The sequence below is a fragment of the Polypterus senegalus genome, unplaced genomic scaffold (genome assembly GCF_016835505.1).
Source record: "Polypterus senegalus isolate Bchr_013 unplaced genomic scaffold, ASM1683550v1 scaffold_3169, whole genome shotgun sequence".
Taxonomy (NCBI): Eukaryota; Metazoa; Chordata; class Cladistia; order Polypteriformes; family Polypteridae; genus Polypterus; species Polypterus senegalus.
Genome location: NW_024383930.1, coordinates 53246 through 70635, shown reverse-complemented (window position 1 = coordinate 70635; position 17390 = coordinate 53246). Strand labels below are relative to the sequence as shown.

General features: G+C 41.8%; 1 long non-coding RNA gene across 1 annotated transcript in view; it reads right to left on the bottom strand.

Moving 5' to 3' along the window:
• Nucleotides 1-920: 920 nt before the first annotated feature.
• The window catches only part of LOC120521732, a 29188-nt gene continuing 12718 nt past the window's right edge, over nt 921-17390 (bottom strand). The window contains exon 3 of the long non-coding RNA XR_005632184.1: nt 921-960. This is a non-coding gene — a long non-coding RNA (uncharacterized LOC120521732). The remainder of the gene's footprint in view (nt 961-17390) is intronic.

Below are 17390 nucleotides of genomic sequence, written 5' to 3'. Positions count from 1 at the left end.
TTTTCCCTTAGCTTACATCTGAGCAGCCATAACAAAGGAGCCAAGAAATCAAGTTGACAAAGGCGTTGGGAAGGGGCTAAAGGTTTGTGTATAATAAATGTGTTGACTGTTACATTTTATAATGATATTAAATTACGCATTCTAGGGGTAAAAAACTGGCCCCCACCCAACAGGCGGGGTTCAGAAGAGTCCTAGCGCTGTCATGTATATTTGATTGTCTGCTTTTCTGAAACTCTTCTCACCGTGACTCTAAAAATAAAGCGGCTTTATAACCACACCTGCTGTCGGGTCTGAGATTTTGTCCACAAGGGATGCGAGGAATAAATACAGTCTCCCCTGAGGAATTGGCCTGCCAAATTTCAGCCTTCTACCTACACAGGAAGTTGGAGAATTAGTGATGAGTCAGTGAGTGAGTGAGTCAGTGAGGGTTTTTGCCTTTTATTAGTATAGATATAACTGCAGAAAAAGAACTCGCGTTAGGGTGCGACATTGATATGACCGCTTTGGTGGTGTAGCAGTAAGACCTACTGACTTGTAATCAAGACATTCACAGTTCAATCCCAGATGCCTCTGTTTTGAGTAGTGAGCTGCTCTTATTCTATTATAGAATAAAAACATACATTTGATTTGAGTCTGTAACAGCCAGTGTAAATTTATGGTACTTGTAAAAGTTAGCTTTTTTTTTCATTAATTCAGTTTTATTCTCTCAGTCACATTCATGCTCCGCCCGATCTGATATTGTTAGCTTTCAAATAAAGGCGTGCTATAACAGGGGAACTCAGATATGATGATGAGGGTTCTACATCGAAGAAAGAGAACAAAAGACCTTCCTGCAAGAAACATCCACTTACACATAAGAACAACGCAGCTGCACCAGGCATAAAGGTGAAAGATGGCACTGTTTGGATGCAGCAACAGGTCGGGCGTCATCCTGCCAGTCAATCTGCACCTACACGTGTCCTTCAAAGAAAAAAAGCAGGGCTTACAAAGCTTGCCAATGTATCGATCAAAGTCCTGTTTGTGATTATGTTTTTTTGATGGTCTTTACATAAAAAACATTTACATGTTACTTATATAAAAGTCAGGTCGAATGTTAATTACCTTGATTTATTTACTTATCTTCCTACAAAGTAGCGTCACAAGTAGACTGCAGAATTTCCTGTGTTTGATCGACACGGGCATGCTGACAAAGTACATGTGTACTGAAGTGACTTTAGCTGCAGGTGGCACTGACAACCTTCTTTGTGACTTGAACTGCGGCAGTGGTCAGGGGGGATAGGATAACAGGCTGCTTGCAGTTTGTGTTGATTGACACATTTACAACACAAAAGGCGGCTGGCGGAGAGGTGCGAAGGGGATTTAAGGTGGGCCAGGATTATGAGTTTTTTTGTATGTATGTAGCAGAGCCTAATTATGATATTATAGCAATAACAGAAACCTAGCTAAATAATAAAGATGGGGATGAGTGTAGCATAGAGGGATACACATTTTTTAGGAAGGACAGACAGGGCAGAAAAGGAGATGGAGTTGCTGTTTATGTCAAACAGAATTTAAATGCAAGAACATTAGAACAATCTAGGCGAGAACAGGCCATTCAGCCCAACAAAGCTCCAGTCCTATCCACTTGTTTCCTCCAAGAAAACATCAAGTCGAGTTTTGAAAGTCCCTAACGTCTTACTGTCTACCACACTACTTGGTAGCTTATTCCAAGTGTCTATCGTTCTTTGTGTAAAGAAAAACTTCCTAATGTTTGTGCGAAATTTACCCTTAACAAGTTTCCAACTGTGTCCCGTGTTCTTGATGAGCTCATTTTAAAATACAAGTCTCGATCCACTGTACTAATTCCCTTCATAATTTTAAACACTTCAATCATGTCACCTCTTAATCTTCTTTTGCTTAAACTGTAAAGGCTCAGCTCTTTTAATCTTTCCTCATAATTCAACCCCTGTAGACCTGGAATCAGCCTAGTCGCTCTTCTCTGGACCTTTTCTAGTGCTGCTATGTCCTTTTTGTAGCCTGGAGACCAAAACTGCACACAGTACTCAAGATGAGGCCTCACCAGTGCATTATAAAGGTTGAGCATAACCTCCTTGGACTTGTACTCCACAGATCGTGCTATATAACCTAACATTCTGTTAGCCTTCTTAATGGCTTCTGAACACTGTTGGGAAGTTGATAGCTTAGAGTCCACTATGACTCCTAAATCCTTCTCATAAGGTGTACTCTCGATTTTCCGACCGCCCATTGTGTATTCAAACCTAATATTTTTACTTCCTATGTGTAATACTTTACATTTACTGACATTAAATTTCATCTGCCACAAATCTGCCCAAGCCTGTATGCTATCAAGTCCTTCTGTAATGATATAGCAGATTCCAAATTATCTGCTAATCCACCTATCTTGGTATCATCTGCAAACTTAACCAGCTTGTTACTTATATTCCTATCTAAATCATTTATATATATTAAAAATAGCAGCGGCCTAGCACTGACCCCTGTGGAACACCACTCTTAACATCGGCCAGTTCTGATGAGGTTCCTCGCACCATCACCCTCTGCTTCCTGTGTCTGAGCCAATTCTGCACCCATCTAAAAACATCACCCTGAACTCCCACTTCTTTTAACTTGATGCCCAACCTCTCATGTGGCACCTTATCAAATGCTTTCTGAAAGTCAGATAAATAATATCATAAGCTCCACTTTGATCGTATCCTTTTGTTGCCTCCTCATAGAATTCCAACATGTTAGTAAAACACGACCTCCCTCTTCTGAACCCATGCTGACTGTTCAGAATAACTCCTGTCCTTGCCATGTGTTGCTCAATCTTATCCTTAATAATTCCTTCCATTAATTTTCCTGTGATGCTTGTTAAGCTTACTGGCCTATAGTTGCTTGGATCTGCCCTGTCACCCTTTTTATATAATGGGATGATATTTGCCATTTTCCAGTCCTTTGGAATCTCTCCAGTGCACAGTGACTTCCTAAAAATATGTGTCAAGGGTTTATATATGTACTCACTAGCCTCCTTAAGAACACGAGGATAAATATTATCTGGGCCTGGTGATTTGTTTGATTTCATCTTATTTAATCTGAGCAGCACTTCTCCCTCTACAATTTCCAAATCCCTCAGTACCTCCTTAGTAGTTGTGTTTACCTCTGGCAGGTTATCCACTTGCTCACTTGTAAACACCTCAGAAAAATGTAAGTTTAGGGCATCTGCTATTTCATTGTCTGTATCTTTTAATTCCCTTTACTATTCCTGATGAACTTGACCTCCTCCTTAACTGTTCTTTTACTACTAAAATACTGAAAGAATCTCTTGGGGTCTTCTTTTAGCCTTATCTGCTATATTCCTCTCAACTGTCTTTTAGCCTCTTTTCTCATATGCTCTTCATTTCTCTTTGCAGTCATTAGTCTTATATGCCTTATACAGCAGTTTTTCCTTTGCAACTTCTTTCTTTTAGTTTCCTATTACTTCCAAATTTAGGTATGTATCTGTCCTGCATGTAAAACATTTTAAACCTGTTCCACTGCTCTCGACTGTCTCCACATTTAAAAGCTTATCCCAGTCTATCCTACTTAGACTTTGATCTGCTCAAAATTAGCCCTAAAAGTTCTTAACAATTTTAGTCTTTGCATCTGTACTCTTACAAAATACTGAGAATTGTATTACATTATGGTCACTTGACCCTAGTGGTTCAATCATACCTAATTCACTATCCTGATTATTACAGAATACTAAATCCAGATAGGCTTCACCCCTGTTGGTGCTTTAACATGCTGTGTTAAAAACAGTCACTGATTACTCTAAAACTCCTGCTCTTGTGCTCCTCCATCTGTAAGGTTATCCCAGTTAATATTTGGATAATTAAAGTCCCCCATGACTATAATATCCCCCTGTAAACTTGCCTTTTTAATATTACTAAAAAGATGTGTGTTGAAATTACTGTCCCGATAAGGGGATAAGGGGATATTATAGTCATTTGGGACTTTAATTATCTGAATACTAATTGAGATAACCTTGAAATGGAAAAGCACAAGAGCAGGAGTTTTAGAAGTAATCAGTGACTGTTTTAACACTGTATTTTAAAACAGCAACGGAGGATGAAGCTTGTCTGGATTTAGTATTTTGTAATAATCAAGACAGAATTGAGGGTGTATAGGTGATTGTACCACTAGGGCCAAATAACCATAATATAAAGCAGTTCTCAGTGTTTTGTAAAAGTGAGGATGCAAAGACTAAAATTGTTAAGGTTAACTTTGGTAGAGCAATTTTTGAGCAAAAGCGGCAAAGTCTAAAAAGGATAGATAGCTTTTAAGTGTGGAGACAGCTGAGGAGCAGTGGAACAGGTTTAAAAATGTTTTACAAGTAATGCAGGAAAGGTACATACCTAAATTTGAAATTAATAGGAAATTAAAAAAACTCAACAGTGGGTTAATAAAGAGTTAAAAAAGAAGCTGCAAAAGAAAAACAGCTTTATAAGATATATAAGACTAATAACTCCAAAGTGAATAAGATAAGGACTTTATTCATCCCGAGGGAAATTCTTATGTCATTGGGATGTTCAGTGCAACAAGAGAAATAAATATAGTACAATAAAGATTTAAAAATAGAAAAATAGTAATTGTGCAAATGTACAAAAATACGACAGCATATAACAAGCATATGACAATTGTGCAAATATACAAAATATAAATATAACAGATTATTATTAAATACAGATTATTAGTGTAGGTTATGAAAAGTGACTTGGTACTTGTGCCTCAGTAAAATGAACTAGCTCCTTGTGATGACATAATGGGACTAACATGCCGCCACAACAGGCTGAAAAGAACACCTACAGAATGAAGAGGGAGTTATAAAGCCTTATTGCCACAGGTAGAAAAGATCTCCTGTGGTGTTCAGTTCTGCAATTTGGGGGCAATGAGTCTTTGCTGCTGTGTGCTCTGATGGTTCCTCAAGGAGGTTGCATGGGGTGAGAGGGGTTGTCCATGATACTGAGGAGCTTTTTAGCATTCTCCTCTCGAACACCTCCGTCAGATCCTCTAGTTTGACGCCTAGGACAGAACCAGCCTTTTTAATCAGCTTGTTCAGCCTGTTGTGATCAGCTGTCTTCACCACACTGCCCCAGCTCACAGCTGTAAAAACACCGCACTCTCCATCACAGAGTGATTAATCATTGTCGGCATTTTCCTGCATACATTAAATGACCTAAGCCTCCTCATTAGATAGAGCTGGCTATTCCCTTTCTCAATCACAGTATCTGTGTTCAAATTTACTGTCAATGTGTACTCCCAGTTACCTACAGTCATAAACTACTTCAACCTCCATTCCTCTGATAGTGACAGGGGTGGGAGGAGGAGCCGCTTCCTAAAGTCCACCACCACCAGTCCTTGTGATGTTTAACTGTAAATGATTCTGCTCACACCACCCAGCAAAGCTTTCCACCACACCCCTATATAGTCCTCCTCCTGACCATCCCTGATACAGGCCACAACGGCAGAGTCGTCGGAAAATTTCTGCAGGTGACATGACTGAGACCTGTACCTGAAGTCAGATGTGTAGATGGTGAAGAGGAAAGGTGATAGGACAGTTCCCTGTGGCGCCCCCGTGTTGCTCTTGATGCTTTCAGAGCGGCAGCTCTTCATTTGGACATGCTGTGGTCGATTGTTTAAACTAGTCCGTAATCCAGGCTGCAAGTGGGGCATCTAACTGCATTTCTGTGAGCTTATTCCCAAGTAGTGATGGTCTGAATGTGTTAAAGGCACTGGAGAAGACAAAAACCATGACCCTCACCGTGTTCCCAACAATATCCAGATGAGAATGAGCCTGATTCAGCACGTAGATGAAGGCATCCTCTATGCCGATACGGGACCAGTAAGCGAACTGTAGGGGGTCTAGCCAGGGCTCCACCAGCATAAGCAGATGTTTCAGTATGAGTCTCTCCAGTGTTTTCATAAAGTGCGAAATCAGAGCCACTGGCCTGTAGTCGTTGGGTGTCGATGGATGTGTCTTTTTAGGGACAGGAATCAAACATGATGTCTTCCAGAGCGACGAGACTCTCTGCAGTTTCAGACTCATGTTATAGATCAAATGTAGCACTCCACACAGCTGGGCAGCACAACACCTGAGGGCCCTGGGATGCCATCGTGACCCGCAGCTTTGCTGGGATGGAGACTACACAGTTCCCTTCTGATGTCAACTGCTGAGAAGGACAGAGAGAGGCAGGCTGTGGGGTCGGGAGAGGGAGGAGGAGAAATGAGAAGGTGAGATGAGCCAGGTGTGGAGGGAGGAGACGAAGGGAGGTCAAACCTATTAAAGTGCAAGTTTAAGTCGTTTGCACTCTTCAATGTCCCCATCCATCCCAACATCTCTCTTTTGGTTCAAGCCAGTAATGGCCCTCATTCCATTCCACATCTCCCTGGAGTTGTTTACTTGGAGTTTGCTTTCCAGCTTCCTCCTATAGCAGTCTTTCCCTCTACAATCTTAAATTTCAGCTCTCTCCATATCAGTCATAACTCTTCTTTGTCACCGTTTCTGAAAACTCTCTTCTTCTTGTTGAGTGTGGCTTTGATGTCTTTGGTTACCCAGGGTTTATTGTTGGGGAAGCAACAAACAGTTTTTTGGGAACAACCATGTCCACGCAGAAGTTAATGTATTCTGTGATGCAGTCTGTCAGATTGTCTATATTGTCCCTGTGGGAACTGCAGAGAACATCCCAGTCCGTTGCCTCAAAGCACCCCTGCAGAGTCTGCTCGGTTTCCTTTGTCTACCTCGTAACAGTTTTCTCGACTGCAGGTTGCCTCTGGACAACATGTTTATAAAGGGGCCTGAGGTGGACAAGGTTGTGGTCAGCCCTGCCCTAGGGAGGGAGACAGATGGAGATGTATGCCTCTGTAGCATTGGCACAGAATAGGTCCAGTATTTTATTGTCTGGTTTTGCAATCGACATATTGCTTGAATGTTGGTAAAACAGTGGAGAAGTTTGTTTGATTGAAATCTCCCGTGATGGCCATAAACGCATTCGGACTGCGAGTCAGGAGGTCCGTGGTCGCAGAGCTGATGATATCATAAGCCCTGCGGCGCATTAGTGTCGGGGGCAATATAAACAATGATGATAATGGAAAATTCTGTGGGCAGATAATATGGTTGGAGACCGACTGCTAACATTTCAATGTGTTTAGTACACACAGCCATTCTCATCTTAACATGACTGGGAGAACACCAGCGGTTGTTTACATAAAGAGTGAGTCCTCCTCCCCTCTTCTTTTCACTCATGCCGGTGTCTCTGTCCGCTCTTACACACTGAAACCCATTATAATACACTACAGAGTCTGGGATGTTTTCATTCAGCCATGTCTCCGTAAAACACATAATATTGCACTCCCAGAATTTTTTTTTCCCGACCTTGTTAGCGCCGGCAACTCGTCCATCTTATTCACAAGAGATCTAACATTCCCCATCACTATTGCAGGAAGTGCAGGACGAAATCTTTTCTTCTTCAGCCATGGTGTTCTCCCTGCTCGGCAGCCATGGTAGTTCCTCTTGATCTCCGCAGGGATGACATGCTGGACGCCAGTTCGGTTGTGCTGTCGGAGCTGCAGCAGCTGTTCCCGTCTGTAAACAATGGAGCCGCTTGGCGTCACAGTCATCGCAGAGTAGTTGGTGTTGAAAATTGTCTAGTCTAGTAAATACTAATTACTGTATCTACACAAGTACTATACATTAACCAAAATAAATATCCAAAGTCAATAAAGAAAAAAAGGAAGAAAGAAAAAGAAGAAAAATCAGCTTAAAAAATACTAAAAAGCAGTAAAAGCAGAGAGCACGCCAGACAGGTTGTCATCCATGACGGTGCCAAATACAATAGAATCGTAGGGCATATGACAACATGAGATCAACCATTAAGAAAAATATTAGGGAGGCTAGAAGACAGTTAAAGAGGAATACAGCACATAAGGTAAAAGATGACCCTAAGAGATTCTTTCACTTTTATAGTAGTAAAAGACCAGTCAAGGAGCAGGTGAAATGCATCAGAAATAGTAAAGGGGGATTAAAAGATAGACAGTGAAATATTGGACACCCTAAACCCACATTTTCTAAGGAGGTACTGAAGGATTTGGAAATTGTAGAGGAAGAAGAACTGCTCAGATTAAATACAGTGAAATCAAACAAATCCCCAGGACCAGATAATATTTACCCTCAAGATCTTAAGGAGGCTAGCAAGTACATACCTGTATATAAACCCTTGACACATATTTTTAGGAAGTCACTGTGCAGGACTGGAAAATGGCAATACTATCCCCATTATATAAAAAGGGTGACTTGGCAGATCCAAGCAACTACAGGCCAGTACGCTTAACATGGATCACAAGAAAATTAATGGAAGCAATTATTAAGGATAAGATTGAGCAGCATATCACAAGTACAGGAGTTTTCTAGACAGTCAGCATGGGTTCAGAAGATGGAGGTCATGACTTACTAACATGCTGAATTTCTATAAGAAAGCAACAAAAGGATATGATCAAAGTGGAGCATATTATATTATTTATCTTGACTTTCAGAAAGCATTTCATAAGATGCCACATGAGAGGTTGGGCATCAAACTAAAAGAAGTTCAGGGTGATGATTTTAGCTGGGTGTCTGAATTGGCAGACACAGGAAGCAGAGGGTGATGGTGCAAGGAACCGTATCAGAATTGGCTCATGTTAAGAGTGGTACTCCACAGGGGTCAGTGCTAGGGCCGATGCTATTTTATATATATATATATATATATATATATATATATATATATATATATATATATATATATATATATATATATACTATATATGCACACACTAGCAAAATTTCCAGCTTACTTGAGAGAATAGTGTGTTAAAGAAGTTATGAAAAGAAAAGGATTTAAAATAAAAATAACGTAACATGATTGTCAATATAATTGTTTTGCCACTGTTATGAGTGTTGCTGTCATCAAGGATTTGATTATAATTATTTCTTTGAAACAGGTTTGTATTTGGAGGATATGTTGTATTCAAGTTATATTCCCGTGTTTGTCAACTGTTGTAAAGATAACAGGTTTCATTCATCGAAGTGATCACTACCCAAATCGGTACTCGTGAATCTAAGATGTTTAACAGGCATTCCCGGTATTAAGTTGTGGATTTCCCTCAGAATATTTAGGGCAGCGTGTCTATGAACGTAATTTAAACTTAAGCTTTACACCTTGCTTTCCTATTGATATGTGTACAAAGGCTTGTTCAGCGTCACAGGGTTGTTCGTTTCCTACTGCATCAATAAGCAGCTTGTCTTCCTCTTTATCTGAGATATCACACACTGCACGCACAAGTTTACCTTTCCCAGTCCTGCAAAGTCAGTTCACGTGAGCCGCTCGGAGTACATGCATCGAAGGCTCTCAGCTGTGCTTGTGCAGTCTCATGTGATCTTGCGATGTCCACGGCTTTATTTAATGTTAGATCAGGCCCGGCAATGCATCTTCTCATTAAACTTGTATCTCGCAAATATCGTTTAAAGTTCACATGAGAAAGCACAGCAGCAGCATGTCTATGAACTTAATTTAAACTTAAGGTTTACACCGTGCTTTGTTTCCGCAGTAGCTGCACTTATGAAAATGCTTGTATGTGTCACTCGCTTCATATTCTTTTGCTGCCTTCTCAATTATGTAATACATTTTTAGTTCAGCGCTCATTGGAGCTCTTGCTTGTTCTCTGCGTACTGCGTTCACAGTCAGTTCACGTGTGCCACTCGGAATACATGCATCGAAGGTTCTCAGCTATGCTTGTGCTATGTCGTGCGATCTTGTGATGTCCACAGCTTTATTTAATGTTAGCTAAGACCCGGCACTTAAAAGTTTCTCTTGCAAATTGGCTGAGTTTGTGCCAAACACTATTCTATCCCTGACCATCTCAACTTCGTTTGCATAAGCACAGTCCTTAACCCGCGAATATTTAGCAGCAGTGTATCTATTGGATTGCTGCTGATGGACGGCCTTATATGGGCAGGCACTCAATTACTTGGGAGGCGTGACGATGAGAGACACAACTCCGCCTCACACGGTGACTGAGCTGCAGGCTATGGCCATATATATGTACGTAAGTAGGTTCCAGTTATGACCGTTACACGTAGAAATTCAAAATGAAACCTGCCTAAATTTTGTAAGTAAGCTGTAAGGAATGAGCCCGCCAAATTTCAGCCTTCTACCTACACGGGAAGTTGGAGAATTAGTGATGAGTGAGTCAGTCAGTCAGTCAGTGAGGGCTTTGCCTTTTATTAGTATACTAGCAAAATACCCGCGCTTTGCAGTGGAGAAGTAGTGTGTTAAAGAAGTAATGAAAAAGAAAAGTAAAAATTTTAAAAATAACGTAACATGATTGCTAATGTACAAACCGGATTCCAAAAAAGTTGGGACACTAAACAAATTGTGAATAAAAACTGAATGCAATGATGTGGAGATGGCAAATGTCAATATTTTATTTATAATAGAGCGTAGATGATGTGATCAAAGCGTTTAATCCGAGTAAATGTATCATTTTAAAGGAAAAATATGTTGATTCAAAATTTCACAGTGTCAACAAATCCCAAAAAAGTTGGGACAAGTAGCAATAAGAGGCTGGAAAAAGTAAATTTAAGCATAATGAAGAGCTGGAAGACCAATTAACACTAATTAGGTCAATTGGCAACATGATTGGGTTTAAAAAGAGCTTCTCAGAGTGGCAGTGTCTCTCAGAAGCCAAGATGGGTAGAGGATTACCAATTCCCACAATGTTGCGCAGAAAGATAGTGGAGCAATATCAGAAAGGTGTTACCCAGCGAAAAATTGCAAAGACTTTGCATCTATCATCATCAACTGTGCATAACATCATCCGAAGATTCAGAGAATCTGGAACAATCTCTGTGTGTAAGGGTCAAGGCCGCAAAACCATACTGGATGCCTGTGATCTCCGGGCCCTTAAATGACACTGCACCACAAACAGGAATGCTACTGTAAAGTAAGTCACAGAATGGGCTCAGGAATACTTCCAGAAACCATGCCATCCACCGTTGCCAGCTGAAACTCTACAGTGCAAAGTAGAAGCCATTTCTAAGCAAGATCCACAAGCTCAGGCGTTTTCACTGGGCCAGGGATCATTTAAAATGGAGTGTGGCAAAATGGAAGACTGTTCTGTGGTCAGACAAGTCACGATTCAAAGTTCTTGTTGGAAATCTGGGACGCCATGTCATCCGGTCCAAAGAGGACAGGGACAACCCAAGTTGTTATCAACGCTCAGTTCAGAAGCCTGCATCTCTGATGGTATGGGGTTGCATGAGTGCGTGTGGCATGGGCAGCTTGCATGTCTGGAAAGGCACCATCAATGCAGAAAAATATATTCCGGTTCTAGAACAACATATGCTCCCATCCAGACGTCATCTCTTTCAGGGAAGACCCTGCATTTTTCAACAAGATAATGCCAGACCACATTCTGCATCAATCACAACATCATGGCTGCGTAGGAGAAGGATCCAGGTACTGAAATGGCCAGTCTGCAGTCCAGAACTTTCACCTATAGAGAACATTTGACGCATCATAAAGAGGAAGGTGTGATAAAGAAGGCCCAAGACGATTGAACAGTTAGAGGCCTGTATTAGACAAGAATGGGAGAGCATTCCTATTTCTAAACTTGAGAAACTGGTCTCCTCGGTCCCCAGACATCTGTTGAGTGTTGTAAGAAGAAGGGGAGATGCCACACAGTGGTGAAAATGGCCTTGTCCCAACTTTTTTGGGATTTGTTGACACCATGAAATTCTGAATCAACATATTTTTCCCTTAAATGATACATTTTCTCAGTTTAAACTTTTGTTCCATGATTTATGTTCTATTCTGAATAAAATATTAGAAGTTGGCACCTCCACATCATTGCATTCAGTTTTTATTCACGATTTGTATAGTGTCCCAACTTTTTTGGAATCCGGTTTGTGATTGTTTTGTCATTGATATGAGTGTTGTTGTCATATCTATGTATACAGTGGTGTGAAAAACTATTTGCCCCCTTCCTGATTTCTTATTCTTTTGCATGTTTGTCACACAAAATGTTTCTGATCATCAAACACATTTAACCATTAGTCAAATATAACACAAGTAAACACAAAATGCAGTTTTTAAATGATGGTTTTTATTATTTAGGGAGAAAAAAAATCCAAACCTACATGGCCCTGTGTGAAAAAGTAACTGCCCCCTGAACCTAATAACTGGTTGGGCCACCCTTAGCAGCAATAACTGCAATCAAGCGTTTGCGATAACTTGCAATGAGTCTTTTACAGCGCTCTGGAGGAATTTTGGCCCACTCATCTTTGCAGAATTGTTGTAATTCAGCTTTATTTGAGGGTTTTCTAGCATGAACCGCCTTTTTAAGGTCATGCCATAGCATCTCAATTGGATTCAGGTCAGGACTTTGACTAGGCCACTCCAAAGTCTTCATTTTGTTTTCTTCAGCCATTCAGAGGTGGATTTGCTGGTGTGTTTTGGGTCATTGTCCTGTTGCAGCACCCAAGATCGCTTCAGCTTGAGTTGATGAACAGATGGCCGGACATTCTCCTTCAGGATTTTTTGGTAGACAGTAGAATTCATGGTTCCATCTATCACAGCAAGCCTTCCAGGTCCTGAAGCAGCAAAACAACCCCAGACCATCACACTACCACCACCATATTTTACTGTTGGTATGATGTTCTTTTTCTGAAATGTTGTGTTCCTTTTACACCAGATGTAACGGGACATTTACCTTCCAAAAAGTTCAACTTTTGTCTCATCAGTCCACAAGGTATTTTCCCAAAACTCTTGGCAATCATTGAGATGTTTCTTAGCAAAATTGAGACGAGCCATAATGTTCTTTTTGCTTATCAGTGGTTTGCGTCTTGGAAATCTGCCATGCAAGCCGGTTTTGCCCAGTCTCTTTCTTATGGTGGAGTCGTGAACACTGACCTTAATTGAGGCAAGTGAGGCCTGCAGTTCTTTAGACGTTGTCCTGGGGTCTTTTGTGACCTCTCGGACTTCCTAATGTTTGTGCGAAATTTACCCTTAACAAGTTTCCAACTGTGTCCCCATGTTCTTGATGAGCTCATTTTAAAATACAAGTCTCGATCCACTGTACTAATTCCCTTCATAATTTTAAACACTTCAATCATGTCACCTCTTAATCTTCTTTTGCTTAAACTGTAAAGGCTCAGCTCTTTTAATCTTTCCTCATAATTCAACCCCTGTAGACCTGGAATCAGCCTAGTCACTCTTCTCTGGACCTTTTCTAGTGCTGCTATGTCCTTTTTGTAGCCTGGAGACCAAAACTGCACACAGTACTCAAGATGAGGCCTCACCAGTGCATTATAAAGGTTGAGCATAACCTCCTTGGACTTGTACTCCACAGATCGTGCTATATAACCTAACATTCTGTCAGCCTTCTTAATGGCTTCTGAACACTGTTGGGAAGTTGATAGCTTGGAGTCCACTATGACTCCTAAATCCTTCTCATAAGGTGTACTCTCGATTTTCCGACCGCCCATTGTGTATTCAAACGTAATATTTTTACTTCCTATGTGTAATACTTTACATTTACTGACATTAAATTTCATCGGCCACAAATCTGCCTAAGCCTGTATGCTATCCAAGTCCTTCTGTAATGATATAACGGATTCCAAATTATCTGCTAATCCACCTATCTTGGTATCATCTGCAAACTTAACCAGCTTGTTACTTATATTCCTATCTAAATCATTTATATATATTAAAAATAGCAGCGGCCCTAGCACTGACCCCTGTGGAACACCACTCATAACATCGGCCAGTTCTGATGAGGTTCCTCGCACCATCACCCTCTGCTTCCTGTGTTTCAGCCAATTCTCCACCCATCTAAAAACATCACCCTGAACTCCCACTTCTTTTAACTTGATGCCCAACCTCTCATGTGGCACCTTATCAAATGCTTTCTGAAAGTCCAGATAAATAATATCATAAGCTCCACTTTGATCATATCCTTTTGTTGCCTCCTCATAGAATTCCAACATGTTAGTAAAACATGACCTCCCTCTTCTGAACCCATGCTGACTGTTCAGAATAACTCCTGTCCTTGCCATGTGTTGCTCAATCTTACCCTTAATAATTCCTTCCATTAATTTTCCTGTCATGCTTGTTAAGCTTACTGGCCTATAATTCTTGGATCTGCCCTGTCACCCTTTTTATATAATGGGATGATATTTGCCATTTTCCAGTCCTTTGGAATCTCTCCAGTGCACAGTGACTTCCTAAAAATATGTGTCAAGGGTTTATATATGTACTCACTAGCCTCCTTAAGAACAGGAGGATAAATATTATCTGGGCCAGGTGATTTGTTTGATTTCAACTTATTTAATCTGAGCAGCACTTATCCCTCTACAATTTCCAAATCCCTCAGTACCTCCTTAGTAGTTGCGTTTACCTCTGGGAGGTTATCCACTTGCTCCTCGCTTGTAAACACCTCAGAAAAACAGCACCCTGAGGCGCTTATGCTAATCGCTGGAGACTTTAAGCAAGTGACACTGGACAAAACATTACCTGCCTTCTCCCAGTATGTGGACTGTAACACCCGGGGAATTATGACTATTGACCTACTATATGCAAACGTTAAAGACGCATACAGCACCACCCCGCTGCCTGCGCTTGGGAAAGCAGATCATAACCTGGTTCTGCTTCAGCCTCACTACAAACCAAGAGTGAAGGCGCTACCTACAACCACACAATCATTCAGGAAGTGGTTCCCTGAGGCAGAGCAGGCTCTGAGGACTGCTTTGGAACTACTGAGTGGGATATCCTGCAGGGGTCACATAGTGAGAATACTGAAGAGGCTGTTGACTGCACAACTGATTACATCAACTTCTGTATGGACATTGTAGTTCCAGTAAGAACAGTACGCTGCTATGCTAACAAAAGCCATGGATTACATCAAGGGCCTTTTGAACCAGAAGAAAAGAGCTTTTAAAGGTGGTGATCAGCATGAGCTCAAGCACATGCAGAAGGAACTGAGTCCAGCTCAGGGCTGAAGGAGCAGTACAGGAGAAAGCTGGAGCAGAAGTTGCAGAATAACAGCATGAAGGAAGTGTGGGATGGGATGAAGATCATCACTGGCTGCAGCTCGAAGCGGGGGGCCACCATCGAGAGAGAGCAAACCAAATGAACAATTTCTTTAACAGGTTTGACCACCCTAACCCACTCTCACCTCAGAGTACTGCATCCTCCAACCATACTTCTGCTGATACCAGCATAGGAGAGACATCCCCACCCACAATTACAGCAGCGCAGGTGAGCAGAGAGCTGAGGAGACTTTGTGCCAGCAAAGCAGCGGGTCCAGATGGAGTGATCGCACGATTGCTGAAGGCCTGGAACTGGGGAGTCCTCTACAGCGCATCTTCAACCTGAGCCTGGAACAGGGGAGAGTCCCAGTCTTTGGAAAACATCTTGTATCACCCCAGTCCCAAAGGTATCACGTCCTAGTGAGCTGAATGACTTCCAGCCTGTTGCTCTGATGTCACATGTGATGAAGACCATGGAGAGGCTGCTGCTTCACCACCTGAGGCCACAGGTCAGCCATGCCCTTGATCCTCTGCAGTTCGCATACCAGGAGAAGGTGGGAGTGGAGGATGCCATCATCTATATGCTACACCGATCTCTCTCCCACTTGGACAGAGGCAGTGGTGCTGTTAGAATTATGTTTTTGGACTTCTCTAGCGCCTTCAACACCATCCAACCTCTGCTCCTTAGGGACAAGCTGACAGAGATGGGAGTAGATTCACACCTGGTGGCATGGATCATGGTCTATCTTACAGATAGACCTCAGTATGTGTGTCTCGGGAACTGCAGGTCTGACATTGTGGTCAGCAACACAGGAGCACCGCAAGGGACTGTACTTTCTCCTGTCCTGTTTAGCCTATATACATCAGACTTCCAATACGATTCAGTCCTGCCACGTGCAGAAGTTCGCTGATGACACTGCTATTGTGGACTTCATCAGGAGTGGGCAGGAGGAGGAGTATAGCAAGCAAATCAAAGACTTTGTTAAATGCTGTGACACAAACCACTTACACCTGAACACCAGTAAGACCAAGGAACTGGTAGTGGATTTTAGGAGGCCCAGGCCCCTCATGGACCCTGTGATCATCAGAGGAGACTGTGTGCAGAGGATGCAGACCTATAAATATCTGGGAGTGCAGCTGGATGATAAATTGGACTGGACTGCCTATACTGATGCTCTTTGTAAGAAAGGTCAGAGCCGACTATACTTCCTTAGAAGACTGGCGTCCTTCAACATCTGCAATAAGATGCTGCAGATGTTCTACCAGACGGTTGTGCCGAGTGCCCATTTCTATGCGTTGGTGTGCTGGGGAGGCAGCATAAAGATGAAGGATGCCTCACACCTGGACAAACTTGTTAGGAAGGCAGGCTCTATTGTAGGAATAAAGCTGGACAGTTTAACATCTGTGGCAGAGCGACGGGCGCTAAGCAAGCTCCTGTCAATCATGAAGAATTCACTGCATCCACTGAACAGTGTCATCTCCAGGCAGAGGAGCAGCTTCAGTGACAGACTGCTGTCACCGTCCTGCTCCACTGACAGACTGAGGAGATCATTCCTCCCCCACACGATGTGACTCTTCAATTCCACCCGGGGGGTAAACGCTAACATTATTTAAAGTTATTGTCTGTTTTTACATGCATTTTTATTACTCTATAATTTAATATTGTTTTTTGTATCAGTATACTGCTGCTGGATTATGTGAATTTCCCCTTAGGATTAATAAAGTATCTGTCTATCAGAAGAGTCTATCAGAGTGTCGCCCCTACTCTTCCAGGTGATGCTTAACTGGGTAACACATACAGCCTATGCCAATTCGGGGAAAGGCATCAAGTGGGGCTAACTAGAAAGAAATTAGATCTTGAGTTTGCTGTCACACCACCTGCAAGATATTTAAGGAAAAAAAATCAACTTCCTGGGAGAGACTGCACAATGTGTGTTGGTTTAACGACCAGCCAAAAGAAAACCAAAGTACTGCAGATTAACAACAGACAGGAAAAACTGATTACAATCAGAGAGAAGGCAGTAGAGAATGTAAATGAGTTCACCTACCTAGGCAGTAATATTAGCCCAGTCTTGAGGGACAGACTAGGCCATCAAGGCTAGGATTAAGAAATCTCAACAAGCCTTTGCTACACTCCACCCAGTCTAGAAATTCACTGCTTTCTCCACCAGGGCTAAGCTTCGAGGGTTTGGGTCAAACGTGAATTCTGTTCTCATCGTATGAAGTCAGAAAAATGGAAAGTCACCAGAAATAGTTCCAAAATGATCCAGTCCTATATCAACAAATGCCTCCAACA